The sequence below is a fragment of the Hirundo rustica genome, chromosome 1, assembly GCF_015227805.2.
Source record: "Hirundo rustica isolate bHirRus1 chromosome 1, bHirRus1.pri.v3, whole genome shotgun sequence".
Taxonomy (NCBI): Eukaryota; Metazoa; Chordata; class Aves; order Passeriformes; family Hirundinidae; genus Hirundo; species Hirundo rustica.
The window spans coordinates 33,022,338-33,038,211 of NC_053450.1; positions in this window are offsets into that span (position 1 = coordinate 33,022,338).

Sequence of the window (15,874 nt, forward strand, 5' to 3'; positions counted from 1 at the left end):
ACCACATTCTGATTGGATCCATTTTCTACTGTATACCTGCTTAGTTGCAAGTATTTCTTAGATTTTGACCTTTGTTCTCTACCAGAATCTGGTGAGGCATATTAAAAATAGGGAGCATATGCTGTTTTTAGAAAGTTTTGATACAAATTTTTTAAATTGTGTTGAATTCTTTTAAACATTCTCCCTCACAAGTTTTTCCCGTATTAACATACTTAATATTTTATTTGCTCTTCAACAGCATTTTGAGATCTCAAGCGTTTGCATTAACTATGATACATAAATTTTTAACAAGATAGCAAAAGGATAGGTAAGAAATTAACCAAGAAGATGTACTATGCCAGAGTTTAAAAATGTGGAACAGAAACACAGAGAAGTCAGACACCTGTCCAAAGCCACCCAGGAAGTGTGGCAGAATCAGAAATTAAATCTAAGTCTTCCCCATTCAAATCCTGAGACATGTGAGCAGGCTGACTACCACAGCATATACCATAGAATATGAGGTTTTATTTGGGACAACCTCTGCCAACACTGAACGTAGCACATGTCCCAGCTGACACTGTCTGGGAGGTGTGCTCACATGAAAGTTAATTTTGCATCCTTCCTCTACATATTCTAAATTCATTAATTCAGTAGGCTGTATTTCAATCGTGAGCTTGCTGCTGTTCACAAAACAGTTTAGGCTGTCTCCTCATAGTTTATGATGTCAATAGGGCCCTTGATTGAAATACAGCCTTGAAATCTACCTCTTTCTTCCAGACTCCAGTATATATTATTCTTGTAGATTTTAAAGACAGCTGTGTGAATTAATGAACTGATCTGAGAATCGAGGTTGGCCAAGAGCACCATTTAAAAGTCATGTAGATGACCTCATAAAAACTGCAAAGAATGCTTACAGCTTGCTTGTAAAACAAATCTATTCCTTAATAACTCAAAATGCCCGCATAATTCAGTACACATTTTGACCTGAGCAAGTGCTTCATAAGAGAAGATGAAAATTTCCCATGAAAAAGACATTTAACCGGTACAGGCAACTATAAACTTTAATTGATATTTCACAGTATGTACAAGTTTGCTCTCCAGGGAGTGTAGAATATCATTTTTGCACCTGCACTCTAACTGCAGTCTTATAGTATTTCAGCCATTAAGCATTTTTCATTAAAGCACTTCATATAGAATTAGTTTAATCTGATTTTAACAAAAGCATTCTATATATAGGTTTTTCACACCATATTAATGCATAACTGTTAGAACTGGAGAAGCAGTATTGTGCAGGCAAACCCTAGGTTTCTATACACGGTCATTAGCTGGGGTGGTCTCTGTACTTGGAGCACTGTTTGTAAAACATATTTATGATAATGTATTTGACTGTATCTGAGAAGGAAGGGATTTCTAATTCGGGGGGTTCCACTTTTTTTTTCTCTTTCTTTCTTTTTTTTTTGTGCTAGATTTCCCCAAATAAATTGCGGAATCTAGTGAAATAGCAGTTTATGTTATAGCACAATGGTATCACATTCTTTACAACTTCCATCCTTGGCAGTTATAAACCTAACAGTAGAAAGGCTGTTTGCAAAATGGGCAGCAGAGGGAATATTTTTGGATGGCTATAACCTAGCAAATCTGCAGAAATATTTGTCTTATGGCTTGCATTTTATAGCTGTTATCTAGCTGGCAATAAGAGGTGAACAGCTGTGCAGTTTCAAGATGTATGATTTTAAAACAATGAACTGGAGGCCTTGCTAAATGGTTCAAATTAGATGGGTGTAGTAGCAAACATCACAGGACTTTTCACCTTGTGCTGGAGACAGAGACTGACATTGAAAGTGCTCTACAAACTCAGTGAAGGCAGCACCTCCTTAGTCATTTTTAAGAGACTCTGGAGAATATCTGCAGGTTTGCACGAAAATACTTTCTGGGATTTTGTGAATCTTTTACATGCTGTTTCCTTCAGATAGTTCTCACCGCCCAAAAACACCCCTGCAGAAGAGCTAAACTTCATAGTCATTATTCACCGTACAGCTGACACCAGTTTTAATGTTTGAGCAAACCTCTTAACCGAAAAATGGAGAAGGTAAGCTACAGGGATATACATCTTGGTTTCACAAATGCCAGAAAATTACAGTTTCCCTCACACACAATGTATGATTTGCACAGGGCTGCAGGGAATCATGGTTTGCCTATGCCTGTGATAAAAATATGAGACACGGTTTGTGTTTAATGAAGGTACAGGGAAATATAGTTGTTTCGTATAAAAATAACTCTCTCCATACCCCAGAGACTTACAGAGGACATGTATGAAAGTGTGACTGATTGACTCACGATAACCAGCTTCAGACCACACACAGAAATTGCTTTAGTCAAAGCTTTTTTTTTCCCCCATAAGACAAACATAAAATAGAGTTTAGGATTCACAACAGCCCAGCAAAGAGTAGGCAAACACTGCAACAAAATTTTTGGGAGGATGATGTAGTACAATTTCCCACATGAATATTTCTGCCATCACTTTCTTCAGAGAAAATCACTTTGCTTGTGATGGGGAACTGGTCAAATCTATGCTTACAGAACTAATTATACACAGATAATTTACAAATTCTTCCTTCCATTGTCCTGAAGAAGAAGGTTTTAACTTTCACAACCACAAAGACAATAAGCAAGATCGAATTTTGGTCTGGACTTAGCATCAGATAAACTGCTTAAAATTTGCAGCTTTTAGGTGATCTTCCAAAACTCTTTGAGACAAAGACCTGTACCACACAATATAAAGTACAGAAACAGCCCATGGGGTAACACAGCTAAGTGTTAGTTGTGATCTTGTCAATGTTTTGTCCCTGGCCCTGTCCTATGAATGTGAGTACTGAGCAGCCTCCGCCTTCCCTGTGAGTCTCTTCCTTTTACATGATCCAAGGTTTTTTGGTATTTATACTAACTCTCTCAAGATATTTATCCTTCAAGAACATTTATGCTGGGGGACTTTTCACATTCAGTTTTTAATAATGACCGTCTTTTTTAGCTGAGTTTTTTATCAGTGTGTGGTGGTGCAAGAATATTTTATTAGGTTTTTATAAGAAGTTTATGTTATGGTTCATTTCACTGTATCCCCAATTCTGTAACCCTTTTGTGTTTTCTGTATAATGTGTTTTGTGTCAATCCTCCCACCCCCCACCTATCTGTGTCCATCCCCTCTGCCCCCTCGCTCTGGGGCAGCCTGTCTATCACTCCAGGAGCCCTCCCAGGTTGTGAAATCTCAGGGAGAGGGCTTCAGGGGATAGGTAGCCTGGAGGGAATTCCTTTGGCTCTAGATTTTAGTGGTCCAAGGCTTGGAGGTGGGCACACCTTGTTACCCCCTGATTTGTTGTCTTGTTGTATCCTCCCTGGAACCCCTCCCCTGCTTATAAGGTGGAGGAGGGAGATTCAAACTCTCTGCAGCTCTGCTCTTGGTCTCTGGCCTGTGGTTTGGACCAGCTGCGGACTTCCCGCAGCTGGGACTGAATAAACATCTTTTAACCTGCAAAGCTGAGAGCCAGCCTTTTCTTCCACTGCCATTGCTGTCATGACACTATTTGGTCCAGCTGCTGCTGAGAAGCCGACCAGCAGGTAAAAAAAACCTGCGTGCCCATCCGAACTGGGAACATCCGTGGCTGTGCTGACCAGAGCTAGCCAGACGTCAGCTCCCGCCCGGTGCGGGGACAGAACCAGCCACATCAGTGTGTTAAATACAGTGATCTGGCTAGGAACATTAAAGATCTCTTTAACATGAGAGACAAGTAGCTCTTAAAAGACTGCTTGTCTTCACAACCACAGGGCAAGGCTATGCTTCAAAGCAACCCCAGTACTGAATGCCACCAGTACAATTCCACCCTGATCCACCACTGTCCAGGGCTTGCTGGGTTTCTCTCCTTGTGTTGGGCAGACTAACAGAAATGTCTCCTAATCGTGAGATTTTTTTCTCTTATCTTGGACGATTATTTTGTTTTGTAGGACAAGGTGAGGTTACATGTCCAAAGCTATTCTGAGACTCACCCAAACAAGATCTCTGGATCTGAAAGGAGATGCACATGCAGGTAATGACTGGTGGGGCAGGAGAGAACAATCCTGGGAAAACATGATTTTGTGGAGCCTGCTGAGAGCACAAGGTAATGCAGCTCATGGGCTGCAGCCAGAACAAGGTTGTGAGGGCAGCAGCTCACCTCCCTGAGACCTGTTGCAGCAGCCCTCTTGTTAGAGAGTAGAAACAAGCTGAGGCACAAGCTTCTTGTTTAACAAAGCATGAAAAAGATCTTGGTTTATTCCTCTTTTCAGCTTAGCCACCCTGACTCCAACCATTCACTGACTCTGGCTGCAGCAAGCTCCTACTGTCAGTTTCTCTTACAGCCTCTGACTGCTGCTAAGCTATGACTGAGGTATTAGTTTGCAGACTCTGAACGCAGGCTTTCACCTAGCTAGACTGTGACTGCAGGTTCCAACACCAGGCTCTCACTGCAGACCCAGACTGACCTCACAGCAGGGATTCTCTCTCCTCACGATCCTTCTTCTTCATGATTCTCCCCCCACCAGCTAACCCACTCCCTTTTCTCACACTTACCTTTATTGGCTGTAGCTGGGACTCATCAGGGGTGAGGCTGTATTGGGTAATTAACACAGCTGTTGCTTGTCAGGGGCGCGATCACCTGTATTCCCTTCTCCTACAGAGATCCACTTCTCAGTCTGACCTGAAATGTTGACACGATTGATTGCAGTTCAGAAGAGGGGTTTGCTAAGCGCTTAAGACTGGTTGTTGAATGACACTTATTCCATAATATCCTGTAATATATTTGAAGATAACCTACCTCTCAGGGCAAGGTGAGGGGAAAAGACAGTAATAGAACCAAGCTGCGGCAAAAAGCGCTTCTGACAATGGTTCAGTGTAAGTGTTTTTCTTTGTTGTTTGTTTTAGTGCAATAAATCTTACAGAAAGGAGCAGTAAAATTTCTTTTTTCTGTTTGAGGGTCTGAGGCAGTGATTAAAAGAGGCTGGATTGAACTTGGAAAGCAGCACAACCGGAGGCCCCACGGCTCTCCTCCATTTGGTGGCAAAAGTCCCACCCCTTAGGTGCGTGATCAGACCTACTCACCCTGGAGTTTGTGGGTGGGGGTTTAAAAAGGGTCTAGTACCTAGAAGCCCATGCAAACAATCCTTTTATAAATACCACTTGTAAGGAGAGGAAATTACTTTGACTGCTCATAGAATTTTCAAACAACAAAAAATACAAACCTTGTCTACCAAACAAAGCAAGTCATGTGAATTCAGCTAGCAGTATAGCCTGTGTAAGCCTTTGGGAGATATTAAATTTGAGGAATTTTGTTTTATTTTGTCTTCTCTTTCAACCTAACATCTACAGATAAAGCTAGTTCCCTAGAACATCCCAGAGAAAATAAAATCTGCAAGAAAAATTCTGAAGCTTTTTAGCTCTGCTTCTGGGAGTTGCTTGAAGAGTATGTTTTGTGGACAAGCTCAAATACAGGACAAAACAGCACAATAGCCACGGCTACAAAAAGTGATACAGGATATTTGGCTGTATTGTATCATTTGCTTCAGCAAATCCCTCTGCTGCCTCTGTTACTGCAATGACCTTGGTCTCCTTTGCCTAGGCAGATGATAATAGATGGAAATTATGGATTTCCAAAGCTGGATGGTCTCTCATAGCAGGTAAAACACCGAGAGGTACTGACTTCTCCTGGCAGATCTTGGCACTACTGCTGTGTAAATGCTCATTATATGTCAGTAAAATGATATAGAGGGGCTGTTGTAGAAAACCTTGTCATAGAAGTAGAAGGATGATGACTAAATGTCCCTGACTTAAATGGAGTCAGGATTTTAAATTTAAAATCTAATTTTTAATTGGGTAAAATATTTAAAAATAAACTGGCTTTTTTACTAACATGGTTTAAATCTTAAATCGTGCTCCAAAACAAATATATAGTATATGCAAGTCTGACTGTCTCTTGTTGCTGGCATTTATGTCAAAAACCACTTTATTATGCTTTTCATGCATTTGTGAAGACAGAGACTAACATAGTATTCCCTTACTGAATTCTCCTGAACTTTGGTTGCTGATATTCTTTGGACCAGCAACAGTTTATGGCTAATGTAAGGTGATCTGTTAATAGTAAAAGGAAAACAAAAAGTTAAAGAGAAAATAAAGTATTCATAACAAACTTTCTTTTTACTTGGGACACCTTTTTAATTGCATTTCTCATGCATCTAGAACAACTTTATTATTATGCTTGAAACTGAATTGATTATGTAGTTATTCCCATATTTCAAATGTTAATTTTTCTTAATTATGTGTGAAATGAGTTTATCTATGGAGTAATCAATCAGTTCTGTCCATTCTTACAGTTCACATCTGTGATGGTAGCCACTTTTATAAATAAGACACAGTAAATTCCATAATCTGTGAAATAATTTTAGCCCAAATGAGCATTTTGTGCCCTTCTTTCATGGAGATTGTTTAAAACAAGGCACACATGTTTCAGTAGTAACTGTACCCTTACTGAGAGAGATGAGTTTTGCATACTCTCTTAAATCAATCATTCTTGCATATTTGAATAGAGCTGGGTACAGCGAGCTGAGCAGCTAATTTAAATCTGGCTCTTTCTTTTCTCAGGATCAGGAACTTGCATTTCCCCTTTACCTGACTGCCCTTTTTTTTTTTTTTTTTTTTTTTTTTTTTAACTTTACCCCCAAGTTCCTGTAACATTCCTTACAGAAACACAGCTGCTATCTATTGAAATATAAGTCATTGTTCACGGACTGCATTTATAATCCACCCTGCCGGTGAGATACATAATTGTATTTGCCATATGTGAAAGCAATCATAATACTTTTTATAGAAGAAAAGCCTCCAAGCGTCTCTTGGCCAACCAACCTTAGTCTGAGTTGTGTATTTAGGAGCAAAACTATATTTTCTTCTAACTAGCTGTTGATTCCTACTAATGGGCTAATATTGAGAATTTTAAGTATGCATACAAACAAACAGTCTTTTTGCCACACTGGTTTTCTTGCTACACCCATTTTTTTCCCATACCAAGTTTTTGGCTTTCAACTGGCATAGTTCTACTTATTACAGGAAAGATATATCAATCTATTTCAGCTACAGATCTGATGTCTAATACTCAGATTATTCTTTCTCTTTAAAAAATGAGATTTTGTTTTTTCTGTTCTTGACTCAAGTCTTATCTCATTCTAAAAAGATGAGCTTCCCATTGATATGTTTTTGATGAAGGCTTATTGTCAAGCTCTGATCTCATTTTCTCATGGCATTTCTTAGCCTGAAGATTTATTCATAAACTTTCCTGTAAGTAGCTACACGATTTTAAAATGTCAGGAGAAAACCTTCAAGAAGATATCTTCCTCTATTAACCAAAATTCTTTGCTCAAGTCTTGTCTCAAATTGACATGAATTGTAGCACTTGTGAGTAAAGGTGAGAGTTTTTGTTCTCTACCCTTCCCTGCTTTTTTTGGAAACAAATATTTCATAACAACACTTCTAGGGACGTTTTGCTCAATGCTGTGTAAATCACCTCAATCTTTTTAACAGGATTTTGATCACATAACTTAATACCAGAGAACAGCTCTCCTATGTTAAATATGAGTAGGTCAAGGCTTTACATTTTAATGCATCCCTTAATGCTTATTCTGCTCTTCTGCTGTAATGATTCAGGGCATTAATATATCATGTTGCCACCTAACCAATAATACAAGAGCAGCTTTGTGGGGTTAATGTTTTGTGTTATTCCATGAATCAACTTAAAAGAGGTTGCCACAGCATCTGCCAGTCTCCCGTAGGGTGACTTGGAGTTAGATTCTCCTGAGCTTTAACCTGCAGAGTATTGAGGAGCTTAAACATTCAACGGGAACCCACTGTTTGCCAGAAGTTAGCAAAACTATGTTTTTAGTTTATTCCGGTGACAGAGCAACATATTAGATGTAGTCATGAGGGGCTTCAGGTTTCTGTCTTGTATCTCTGCAGTTTTATATTCAGATCAAACAGAAATTATGTAAAATCCTTCCCTACTGCCTATGAACTATTGCAAGAAGGAAATATTACTTACAACATGAAGTTCTAATGCACATATTAGATATACTCTTCCATGTCAAAAAGGATTAAAGGTGTATCAGAAATGTATTGAGTATATTTTTGAGGCCTAAATCTAATAAAACAGGGCTTTTCCTAGCAGTCTTTAAAAATAGCATACACAGTGCTGTAGAGAAGCTTTGTGTCAGCAGACTTGTGTCCTACTTCTACCTAAAGAAATATGCCTTCTCTGAGAGCCAAGAAATTCCCTGTTATTCTTTTTTAAAGCAGGGCAATTTGCATACCCTAGATGTGCCCTACAAGGTTACTTAAGAAGGATGAGAATGAGGAGAATGAAAGACAAAATCGCAGGACCACAGGATGAGTAAGATTGGAAAGGACCACTGGAAGTCATCTAGTCCAACAGCCCTGCTCCAGCAGTGTTCCCTAGAGCAGGTTACTTAGGATTGTGTCCAGAGAGATTTTGAGTATCTCCAGAGAAGGATGTTCCTCAGCCTCTCTGGGCTACCTCTTCCTGTACTCAGTGACCCTTACAGAAAATTTCTTCTTCATGTTCAGGTGAAACTTCCTGTGTTTCAGAAGATGAGTTTTCTATATTGTAAAAGATACTTTGTTAACTAAAGTAAGATTGAATCATCATTTCATCAGAAACATTCTTGTTTTTGTATAGTTTTCACGGCAAATTACTAGATGGGCACCTGCAAAGGCAGGCACTTTTCAAAACTGTCTTCCCAAGCTAGTGATGCAGCTTTCCATTTTTTTTTACACAAGATTAATGTCTATCAGAGATCTCCAAAGGCATCAGTGTGTTACAAATCTCACTGTTCTGAGGCACGACGCTTAATTTTCCTTTGGATAAACAAAGCAAATAATGGATGAATACTGTTGGATCAAACACCTTCAAGATATCAGAGTTGTGACTGCAAGCTTTAATCCACATCAGAAGTGGAAAAGAAAAGAGAGCTAAAAATTGCAGCAAAAGAATTTTATTTGTTGATGAGATGGCTATGAGAGATTAATGACACTGACAGTGTAACATCCTGGAAGATCTTTACGAGAAGAAATACTGCCACTGAAGAGCTTGGTTTAAAGCACTCAGAGGTATTCAAATAAATTATTTAATGAGCATTTGTGTCACAACTAAATTAGAAGTTTTTTACCAACATTTTCACTGTGAACAGAGTAATGCCTTACCCTGAGTATAACAATACACTGGACTATTGCTGGACAACAGCTTGCTGCTGTGTTGCAGTTCCAGACAAAGTCTGGCATGAAAATGAACTCGTGACACTGCTGCCATTTTAGTGCACAGTTGCTGCCATATCTGCAGAGCAGATTCCTCAGGGAAAAAAAAACCAGCCTCATTTTATCCTTGTATTTAGGGTCCTGGATTCTTTGGGGATAAATATGCTAAATTAAGTCTGAGGAAGCCACATGACTGCTTGCATAACAGTAAATAATTTTTAAGCAGGCAGCATTTTCAAGGCTAGTCAGCCAATTACTGTATAAAAAGGAGGCTTAAAAAAAAAGAAAACATAATGTTCAGAAATCTCTTCTTCTCATCCATTAGTCTTGTTTATTGTTTTTAGATGTTGATAGAGTGAGAGTGGAAAAAATATGAGAAGCATGGACCTACAGAATAGTTAATTCAATATGTCTGGAATATCTAGCAACTTCATTCAAAAAGACAGAATAATAATAATTAAGAAAAAAACCATAAACAAATCAAAGATTTGTTTTATATTTGGAAAATGCTAGTTTTTTCAAGTTTTAAAGGAAGTGGATCATACCTTTCATTAAGAAAAAAAATGTTATTTTAAACAGAATGCTTTTCTTCATAAATTGTTTTTGTACTGGAATGACTTGCAGTGGTTTGAAAACTAAAAATTCAGTTTTGGCTATAGACACTTCTGAGTAAGGAATGTGTGTGCTGTCTCCTTAATAAAGCACTGACAGAAAATTGAAAGGAGATAGACAGTCTCATAATAAAAGTTACCCTGGGTGTGTGAAACCTGGGCCAGAGAGAGTTTCTATCCTGATCCTGCCCATTTTTCCACAGGTAGGCAGTGTTGGGTCTGGCGTGTGGAGGGGGAGTGGTGACTCTTGCCAACAGCCTGGTTGGGGCACCCTCACTCTTCTCCTTAGACAGAGAGGACCTCTGCAGTACTTCTGTTTGCAACCTCGCATCCTCACAGTCTGAGGCAAAAGCTGCTCTGGTAGAGCTTCTGTTTTCAGAAATAAAGCAAAAATTTACCACTAACTTCAGTGGTGATACTATTCAAAATTCTTCTTTTTTGTGGACTCATTTGCTCCATCTAAAACTGTAAAAGAGCTCAGCTCTATGGAGTTCTCTGCAGTAAGCAGTCTTTTCCTCCATGCCTATTAAAAGAATAAAGATGTTTTCTTTGGCCAAGAAATTCTTGTTTTTACTTGTGTGCTTTCGTATACTTTCAAGGTCAGTTGGGGCTGGCTTGTCTGAGCTCACAAGAAGTCTTTGATTAATTAGCAGAACTCCATTTAAAGATGTTGCTAATAATTGGTAAGGACAAATTAAGTCTTTTTAAAGGAGAAATCACTGCTCAACTAAAAAAAGAGAAACATTCACCTTACTTCACTGAAAGATAAACTCTATGCTTTAAAAAAAGCAAAGGGAACAACAGTGCTTATTTATGTTAACTTACAAATCTAAAAAGATCAAAGCAATTGCAAGTAATTTAAAAAAATCTCTCCAACAATTTGGTTTTATCTCATATTTCTGTTATTTTAGTGTTTTAGACTCTGTAAAATATTAAAATAACAATAAATATTATGACAAATAAATTTTGAGCTAATTCTGATAAAAAGCAGGTAAACTTCTTCCTGTGTCATGAGGAATTTTGGTTTGATTGTCCAGGTCTATTGATTTCCCACACCAGTGTAAATTGATGCAGTTATGACTTGTCAAGATCAATTATTTTTGCTTAGTCAAATTTAAATAGATCATAACATTTGTTTGTGAATGTGAAATATTTAAACCATTTAGGAGAAAAAAACCATAGAAATTAACTGAGCTAAGGCCTTCAGTCCTGGCTTTCTTCAGATTCTTAAAAATACTCTATTTTTAAGAGATTTATATTCTGAGACTATAAAACATAACAGCAGTTTTGTAAACATGATGGATTTGGTATGTAAAGACAGATAAAGATCATACTGAATTTGTTGACTTTTACCATCTTAGGGAAGCCTGCTTTCCCATTTCTTCCTCTGCCTAATACATCAATAGCAGGAACCCTGTGTTAAATATGAATATACATGATTATTGATAGAGATAAATTGGAGTTTATACAAAACCCACAGACTGCTTCTCAGCATTGCAATGTGGAGACAGCTTGAAAACAAAACATCTGTGAATCTCTGGGTCTGGATATCTTGCCATCCAGACAGGACGCTTCTGGCACTCCCATGCCAGCCAGGGAGATGATGACTGGAAGGAATAAGCCCCCAGAAGCAGCTGGCCTTGCAGCAGTAGGAAACTGATCTGGTGGGATCCTACCTGACAGCTACAGCAACAGTGTGAGTCTCGGACTCTCACTTCCTTCCCCTTGGAGATGGTGAGCAGCTCTTCCCAACCTTATTTTTGCCGCAATTACCATGCTCTTACAGGCCCAAACCAAACTGGGCCAACTGACCCATGTCAAGGAGCAATTTACTTCAAGTGGGGTCCTATTTACCCCCATGAACAATGGTTTTAGGAACTTTGTATACATACTTTAAAAATTATGACCCTATAGCACCAATCAACCAACACTACTTGTCCTACTGCTTATTTTGGGAATCAGTAGGAAAACAGAGATGTCCAAAATAACCACTTTATGAGAAAACAGCAATTTTATCAATATATTCCTTACGTGTGGATAGACTCAATGATCTAAAGGTATTTTCCAATCTAAATGATTCTACAATTCCATGATTGTAAATAAGATTTCTGCAAGCCAGATTAGTCTACCCACACAAAGCTTGCATCCAGTATTTAATTTAAAACAGATTTTACATGCTTGCACTTGTGCTTTTAAGGACTGAAGTCTTCATTATCTTAAAGTCTTTGCCCCACTTTCACAGAAATTACTCCAGAAGAAAGCCATTCCCCCCCTGCTATTGTAATGCCTTACAGGGTTTGTTTATAGTGACAGGATGAGCTTAGCCCAGATGAAGAGAATTATTTATGCATCAATTCATATGCTATAGGATGTATTTTTTGGTTGTATCTATAGCATGTGAGGCATTTCTCTTTTATATAAAAGCACTCTTAAAGTGGGCTGCCCCCCAGTTTCCACTGTCAAAGATCAGAGAGATTACACAACATATTGGGAACACTAAGGAGGTAAGATTATTGCCCTTTTACTTGCTTTAATATTATTTGTTCCCTCCTTTGGGTGTAATGATTTCCTGGACAAATATTCTGAAACTCTTCTTCTCGAAAGCAACTTATTAATCTTGCCAGTGCTGCACTTCCCCTGCATCTGCCAAACCTAGCTTAATTTCTGATTTGTATTCCCTTTCTTTCAGCATTCTTTCACTGCTCCAAACCACACCTGTGTGGAGAATGAATAAAACTGATACAGATTTTGCACAGCTTCCCCAGAACTTCTGGCAAGAGCAGCAGTGTTGTTTCCTCTGCCCTGGGTTGATGTTTTATACTAACTGTGGGCTCTTGCTTCAGTAACTATGGTGTAAGCATGGGGCTGCTTGACACATTTCAGGATTACTTCACTTTTCACATAACCTGTTTCTGTTATCATGGGACAGCTTCCTCTTTCTCTTGGACTGCTGAAAATTGAGAGTTATTTCTATTTTCTAGTAGTGTAACTGAGTAAAGATTGACATTTCTCATGCCTGGCTTGACTAATTCACCATCCTAATTTAGTCTTGCACCTTCTGATGTTGAGGAAACTTTTGGGCCCATGTTGGGTCATCTACAGCCATCAGTGTGGGTTACATGAGCCTGTTTGCAACTGGCTACCACTGAAAATCTTATCTGTGTGTCCTGGTGCCTTTGCATGAGGGATGGCAAACTCACTCCTCTGCTTGACACTGTCTTCATCATGCCAGAGCAGGAGCAGCTGGGATGGTCTCCAAGTTAGGCAGACTCGAGGGATCCAGCCCAGCCTCCTGGTCCTGTGCAGCACTGAATGCACAGCAAATGGGCCTTTCCGACCTCACCACTTCTAGTCTTTATTCACCAATACCCAGTCTCAACAGTGCTTTCAGTGGAGGAGGGCTCTTGAGCTTTGACATTCCATGTCAAAAGACAATCAAGTTCACCTGCTTTGTATTGTTCTGAACTTCTCTGCAAAGGTCACAGGATTACACAGAATCACATAATATCCCAGGCTGGACAGGATCCACAAGGCTCATTGAGTCACCACCCTCTCAAGTGAACGTCCTGTACAGGGACCAGCGACCTCGGTGTCATTAGCACCTTGCTCTGACCAAGTGAAAAATGTAACAGCTACTCAGCCTCTTTCCACAGATTCCAGGGGCCTCTAGTCTCCCTGTGTCTGGCTTTTTGTTGTCTGCAGGTACCAGATCCATCTTGGGGATCACTTTACTCGGTCAATTAGTCCCACTGATTGAAAGGGACTAGTGCTAGCTCTGCTCAGCGCAGAATGAAGTCTCTGGCCATGCACAGCCATGTAATTTAGGTCCTTCTCAGTACTTTCATTACACATTAAACTTTAATAACCTTGGTGTGGCGGGAATTCAAGTCTAATAGCTTTTAGTATCTTTCTGAATATTAATGTCCATTTTCAGCCCTGCTGCACAGAAAAATGTCTGGTAAAAAAATGCTAATGATTTGCAGTTGTAATTTCTAATGCAGCAAACACCATCAGCTTTTCTCAGTAGCTTTTTAGTTTGCTCATTCATCCATGTTTCATTAAGAAAATCTTTAATATAAATTTTGTTGTATTTTTTATGGACAATCACATGAGATGAAATCTTGAAAATTTACAAACATCAGTTCTAAAGTGTACCCAGGGGTTTCATTTGCCTGCAGATGAATGCTACAAATACTTTGTAAGAGCACAGAAATGTTTGGAGTCACACATGTGCCATTTATTGTGAGGCAGTAAGTAGGCAATTTAACAGAGGGTCACACACAGACATGGAATCTATCCCTGCTGTGATTTTGCCCCTAAATAAAGCACATGCTGAGCTCCATAAATCATTTGCAGGATCCTTGCATAACAAGTGTGGATGTCATGACTGAGGCCTGATAGGCAATATGAAGACAAATTGAGCAACACCGTGATGAAATTAACAATTAATTCTAGAGCAATCCTTTTAGAAGTGTTTCTTGTGCACTTAGTCAGATTAGCAGGTAAAGAAACCCATTAAATATGTTTGCTTTTGTGAAAGAACAGGAAGTACGTGATTCAACTGAAATCCACAAAGGTTAAGGAAAAAAAAACTTGAGTCAAATGAGGAGCTCTGTCCATAAAACTGGAATCCAGATCTGAATTTGAACTGCCCTAAGCTGAAAGGATTTTGGGGCTCAGGTGATTTTGATTTGATACATAACTTGAAGGGAGTTTTTTTGCCCAATTTACAGCTGGAGATATAAATCTACACTCAGACATGCAACTCATGGCCATTTTTACTATTAAACCTAGTATTCTGTGATCACTTTTCATTTCTGGATTACTGTCAGTATCTCTTACATTGCCTCTACCAGATTCTATGTTGGGACTGGATCACAGCAATATATCTGCATACATTATTTATAAATTCTCCTATAGGCACCCACAATCCAACATAAAACTAGAGATACCTTAAATATCCTTTCTTTGTTTCTTAGGTGATCCATGATAATATTTTGGATTTCATATTCCAGCAGCTATGACAACTTGTGTATCCTTGCAAGATCTCTTATCAGGTAAATCCAACACAGAAGACATGGAAGTATAGAGGGCTGCCAAGCATGGCTACCAAGCCAAAAATCTGAACTTTCTACTGAAAGTAGTAGATCTAAGTTTGAAGATTGTCTATGATGATCTAACTACAACTCTTTCTTTCTAAAAACTCATTGTAATATCAAATTAAACACAATTTTATGTTCTTCTAGGTAAAAATTTACCACCTCTTTTTATAAAATATTTCATCAAAATTCACTTGACTTTTATTTGATGTATTTAAAAATAATGTTAGACAAAAAAAAGACAACAGCAAAGCAAAGCTTATTCCTAATGGGTTGCAAACTGAAAGATGACTATTTTAACCATGATCTAATTCTTAATTTCTAAATAGGGAAGCTTTGTTGTGAATTTTTTCATGCAATCCCAAATGACTGTAAGAATATAGATGTAAATTATTGTCCCATTGGACTTCAGAAAATAACAGGTAAAAGAGGATCTTGTCCTGTATAACATATTCCCCAGTAAATTCTGTTCAAAGTATCTCATTATTCCATGAAATCTATATGTAGGTGTTTTACACATGAACATGGAAAGCAGCAGCCAGTGAGAAGGTAAGAAATGGGATCAGCCTATGTTAGTGTTTGACTTTCTCTATCTAAAAAGAGAGAGAAAAAGCTCTTTAAGATCTAAAATGGGCAGGAGATTAGATAGGGAGAGAAAATCCCCTATCAAATCTCCTGCCCATTTTAGATCACAAAGTAGATGCTATGGCTCATACACTAGCTCAACTATTTGTCTGTCTATTTGTGCAGGTCCCAACAATAAATTACCAGTGAGTGTTCTTTCTCTAAGTTCTAATCAGTTTGGGGCATCTTTACGCCCTGGTGAGAACTGAAACATGAAGGAG